A 6305-nucleotide genomic window follows, 5' to 3' on the forward strand; every position below is an offset into this window, starting at 1 on the left:
ACTAGTGCTGCTGTTTAAAAACAGAAGGACAAGTTTTAAATGGGAAATTCTAATCAGTATCTGCTAGAAAATTCACATGTGCATTTACCATGTGCCTTTCTGCCTGGCCACAGGGTTGGGTTATGTCAGCTAAGCAATTCTTAATAACGTTCCTTCAAAACAGAGGGGCCATTAGAAATTGTTCTTGTCTGTGCAATTTTGTGGTTTCTGTCACATGTTTCTCATACCCCAAATATTTTTCATTTATTTTAGAGGAAGACCTGTGCTGCTAAACAGCTTTCAGTATTCGAGTATGTATGACGAACAAAGGCAGAAATAAAATGATGAAAGGGATGAACCAAAAAAAGGCCAACCACAAATTTACTGGAGTTAAGCCCATGCATACAGTACGTTTTCAGAGCATAGGGATGGTCTGCACTGAGGAATGCTGCATCCAGAGGTCTACACAGTAGACTCAGAGCTACACAGATACTGCAAATGAGAATGGCAGAAATAGTAGCTGCATGTAAGAAGCAGCCACTTGCTGCTCTTCCAGAGTTAATTAGCTCTTCTCTTCAAATGAGCTAATTAGCCTGGGCACAGCCCTGCACCGACATAACCATACCAGTCCTGGAGCTGACTCATTATCTGGCTTGATATCCTCTTCATTCATTTATGTGAATACTTCCACAGCTCTGAAGAAAAGCATGCCCTGGTAGTTAGGTACCAGCTTCTGCACTAATTAGCGTCTGAACATTTTATGAAATGTGGAAAAATTTCAAGAGGGAAAAAAATATCAATGTCTCAAAGCTTAGTGGTTAGAGCACTCCCACTAAGGAGGGAGGAAAGCAGATCAAATTCTTGTTTTCAGAAGCAGATGTAGGTAACACCCTTCTAAGTTCATTTTTTCATAGTTATCAAAAATGCTCTCAAAAGATACAGAATCATAGAATCTAAAACAAAGGGAGTTGGGGGGGAGGGGAGGGGTTTTCTTCTTGTTCTTTGAAATTCTTGGTTCTTCCACTAAACCAAAATTCGATTACTAGCAGAGCCCTAATAGCAAATACAGATTATTGACTGCACTTGAGGCCAACCACAATGAGCTACTGCCTGAGGGTTAAAGACATTCCTGAGATTAGGTAATACTGCCTGAAGCCAATTGTAAAGAGCGCTTTAATATCTTTGAGCAATAGTTTGCTGCAATTTCCCTCAGACCCAGTCAGTGATTAATTAACCTTTTAGAATCTTCCAGGTTAATGGAAAGTTTGCTCTGGAAAGCTCCACAGATTGAAACATGAACCAAGATCATCATCCGCCATACCAGAATATACATGATCTTGGAAGATGAACCACAGTTTTCATTGCTTGTTAGGCTCTTGCTTCAGCCTGAGGGCAGTAATATCCCCTATCTGTAGTCAAATGAGCTTATGTGAAGTTATCTCAAATACTAAGAAAGGTTTTTGCATGTATAAAATAACCACTGTTTATCTTGTAACAGATGATTATCTAAAACATGTCAGCTCAAATTCTACACATTTTTAATCAACATGGGTATAAGAGGGTCAGGAAATAGCTTCATGAGAGATACATGGAGTGGCAACAAGAAGCCCAAATGAAGGTGTGATCATCCATATTTCTACCCACCTCAAATCTTGTGGATATTTGGATGTGGATGTATGCTGTGTCCAAGACAAGGAAAGATGTTTGTGAGTTGTGTTTCATCAATTTCATGCCTTCCAAATCCTAGGTTTATCTGGGTAAATAAGGTTTTGAGGTAAAACCAAACTCCAAGCATGTATTGGGAAAATAATTGCGCTCCTTAATAAAAGCATCTTTAGAAGATTATCAGCTCAACAAGTGTCAAGAATAAGTAAAACAACACAATCCTACCAGATGCCTACTGACTGTCAGTAGCATGCTTATTGAAGATTTCAGCATTCCTAAGTTCTGAAATGGCTGCAAGTTAAGAGACTGTATTAAATGCAGATCGTTTCCAAATCCCTAACTCCAGCACTGCAGCAAGACATTTAAATGATGACACAATGAGTTACAGTCTGCCAGCTTGGCACAGATTCAAAGTGGCAGCAGCTGAGGTGTGCTTTAAAAATAGGGATTTTTTAAATTGGATTCAAAATCAATTAAAATCCCATTACAAACATAATTGTAGTGAAACAAATCATGAAATAATATCTTTTACAATAAACTATAAAACTGAGGAAGCTTGCATAATTAATACTATCTATTGCACCGATAGACCCATACCTTTCAACCACATACAACCTACATGTCAAGAGAATGCCTTTGGAAAGTAGGAGTGCATTTTCAACAGGACGTCAACATCTATTTCATAGGATTCTGAGTGGATATCTCTAGGTAGATTTGATTTCCCTGCCCTCCTCAAAGTCCCACATTATACGTTGAGTTTGGAGATTAAATGCCGGCATATCTCTATTGTAAAACAAGGAGACATGCAACATGATGGTCAGTCAACTCAGTAAAGCAGCTAGTGGCCATCCATCACATTTTTGATTTTTTGATCCCTGTATGAGAAAATAATCAGCCAATTTTCTGCTGGTGCAAAGTCAGTGCGTGTCTTAGACAATGAAATCATGTCCTTTTTTATTGAGAAAAATGTGCTTTAATTGTTTTGTGAGGGGAAAATAAGGGAGCAGGTAAAGAAAAAAAAAGCCAACATCTCTTACACCAAATAGCAAGATTAAATTTTTTAGTTTATTTCATCATTAATTCCAGTTTTTCTGAGCTGTCAGACTTGCTTGGCCTCTTCTAGTAAAGCCACCCCCATAGTTTCAAGTGCTGGCATTCAGTTCTTACACAGCATGCTCTGGGCAAAGTTGGACTATTTGTTTATTTTTGTGGTCTTGTAGATCTTTAGGCTTGTATTTCTACTATGGAAAGGAAATTAATGACTCAACCAATTTCCAAACAGGTAAAATGAGAAAAATACCTTTAAAAACAACTCTTCAAATTTATAGTAAACTTAGCTTTTCAGTTTCTTCCTCACTAATCTTGTTTTATACAGCAATTTTTAAAACAATATTGCATTAGTAAAAGCTGCCAGTCACAATAAATTAAAAATTTTTCTTTTTTTTATTATTTTGCGATGATGCTTTAAATACATATTCCTGTAAAGATTAGGCATATAATTTAATTGTCCTTGTATCAGATGAAAAAAACCATGATTCCCCACAGCAGCCTATTGACTCCTTCAACCTTGCCTCTTGAAACCTTACTGAACACGGAAGCTGATACTGCAGGTTTTATATTTATAATGATTAATTAATTCTGCACTAAGCAATGTTCCTGACTGCAAGAACAAAATCCACTTTAGAAAACATAAATGACAGCTTGCCTAAAATAATTAACACCAGTGCTGATAGAATTGGGATGTTCTCCCTCTGCTTTACACTAGCGTATTTGAGAGAATTTAATTACTAATATTTCTGACTAGCAGAAGAATTGCATTAAAAAAGCACTTGATGTGGCAGGATTGAAAGCTCATTCAAAATATGTTACAGAAATATAATTGGGATGGGATAAACTCTGGTTAAAAATGGAGATATAATTAACCCCCAGTTAAACATACTAGACTATTTCTAGGTTTTCAAGGAAAGCAGATCACACTAAAAAAAACCTGCATGGAAGTATCATCTCATTTCTCTGCCAGTCAAACAGCCACGTAGGGTTTGGCTATGCAGCATAGCAACCTTGAACTCCACCTCTTGTGCAGAACAAGTCAGATAATGTCTGTCCTGGTAACAGGATGGTTTCACCAGTGCACCAGTGAGCAAAGCATGCGTGGCTTCACAGCCTGGGAAGGACCATCCTTCTTCCGTAGCTGCAGCAGAAGCTCTCTGCTTGCTTTTCTTTAGGCATGGAGTTTTGCCTTTAGCATGCTGGATAATGTTAACCTACATGTTATTTTACATGAGGCCTTGAAACAGGACAGCTCTTCTCTGGAAGGGGACAATGGGTGCTTTCTGTGGGTCAAATGGCCTTATCCACCAATTTTAGCATTGTGAAACTGCTTACGCAGTTGTACGCTTAAGTGACTGGTTCCTGTGATATAAATAAAGGTGGCAGGAGCACATGAGATTGCTGTATTTTCCTTTGAATTTCTGGAAAGATTGCCATAAAATTATGGTAAAAATGCACACTCTCAGCCAGAGAAATGAACATGGAGTTATTGTCACTCAGTCTCACTCAAAGTTAGGACTTCTGTGGGTAAAAGGATGTGATCGTACCATCATGGCTTCCTCCTTGTTAAACTTACCACACTACAACCTCCCTATTTCACATGTTTATGGTTAAGAAATCTGAGGATGGGCAATGAAATTCCTGTGAGGCCATCATTATCCTTTTGTGCAAACCCATATGGGTGATTGCTAATCAGGACTAACATACATTTCCACATTACCACATTAGTACTAAGGAGCACTAGTTGTTCCCTGGGTGGAGCTCAGGAACTTCAACATCACTCAGAGGTACAAGTTTATGAACATCTAAATACCTACAGCCCACCCAATTCAGTTTTTTTTAGATGTTTTTTTTCCACAGTAGATGAAGGACCTAAGAGCTGAGGAAGTCAGGTATTGTAGTGTGTCCTTCCTGCCACTGGTAGATTTTTACCCCAAATGTCATCCTTTCTTCTTTTATTGGTTAGGGCTATCACCGAAAATCACAGCATTACCAAGGGCCCAATTGTGGAAGGGAGAAAGTCCATAAAGAGTAAGTGGGCAGCCAGCTGGCCTGTTTTCCAATATGTGCCATCTCCTCTAGTGGGTTGTAGGCATATGTTTTGCCTACACACAGCCTTGCTGAAAGGTGCAATTTTGCATTGCCTGTAAACTCATCCCTTTCACTTGTGAGTAGAAAAAGGGAGAACTAGAATGCTTGATTTACTGAAACAAATGCAGGCAGATGTAAATTGTCTTCCTAAGGCAGGACATTCTCTACACCCTGGGTAGGATTCCTCCTAATGAGCAGTAGGAATTGGAAAGGGCATATGCTTAATAATGCAAAGCATTTATATTTCCTTGTAAATGTTAAAAGTGCTGTAAAAACATTAACTGGTTAATTCTCCGGACACCCTTAAGAGGTGGGTATATCTCCATTCCATACTTCTTTCCATAATAAGGGAACAATTAAAATGAAATTGATCAGCTAACTTTATAGATACCCTAATTCCTACAAATAGGAAATAATAGGCCTAAATGAGTATACTTCTGCATGTTTAAAAGCAGTATTCATCAGATGGATTATAGCTGATTTTTCAATGTAATTAACTTTGTATCCAAAAATCAACTTTATTGGTTCACTTCTAGTATATTAAGCACAATAGGAGGGATGCCCCATTTTCTCTGGCAATAATCAGGTTCCCTTCAGCCTTGTAATTGATTCAAGCAGGAACCATATTATTGTCTAGTAAAACAGAGCATCCCTCCTATTATCCCTTAAGTAGCAGTCAGTCTGGGAAGAAAACAGTTACAATGATATATGAAGTTAAGACAGATGCCAACTAAATAGATATCTGAGTAAGCTAAAAAGAAAGAATTAAATAGTTTGAAGAATCAATAAAATGTACTACTTCAGCTAACCACTGTGCATCTCATCAACTAAACTCTCATTATTGTTCATATCCTGACTGCCCCAATAATATTATACCCTGCACAAACAGCAAGCCCAATGGCCTCACAATCTAATTTGTCAGCTTTCACTTCTTTCCCACAGTTTTTGTATTCTCTCTCCTGTATTCTCTCTCCATTTCCCTCTATTTTGAAATCTCCACATCATTATGCTAGTGTACCCTACTGCCAAAGGATCAGAGGACTGAAAAGAACTGATTCCACTGCACCTTCTCTTACAGAAACTCAGGTACAGAGTCCTGGCAAAACCAGTTTGGTCAGTATAATTTGCATCTTTTTGGGTTTTATTAAATTGTAAGTGCATGGTGATGGTGAAAAAATGCTGTAGTTCTGCTGAGAAATAAGCATAAGGAAAACAGTACATTTCTGACAGGTGAATGGATCTCTGAAGGAAGATGGGTGTTATGGGTAGCTAACGGAGCTTGGACACAGCAAGAGAGATGAGGGAAATATGTCTTTCCTGGACGTGAATCTGGTAAGTGGCTCATTTTCAGTATCTACAGTGGAGTCTGTGAGAATTGAATCCATTGCAGTGAGTGACTCCTTCAAGAACTGCCAGGACTATTCTAGGCTAGTATTGACAAAGGAAAGCAGGAATCTGACAAGTACTGTTTTAGCCATAACATAAAGATGCCTGTTTCTTAATAATGGAATGAACTTTTC

The sequence above is a fragment of the Corvus brachyrhynchos genome, unplaced genomic scaffold (genome assembly GCF_000691975.1).
Source record: "Corvus brachyrhynchos isolate BGI_N302 unplaced genomic scaffold, ASM69197v1 scaffold80, whole genome shotgun sequence".
Lineage (NCBI taxonomy): Eukaryota > Metazoa > Chordata > Aves > Passeriformes > Corvidae > Corvus > Corvus brachyrhynchos.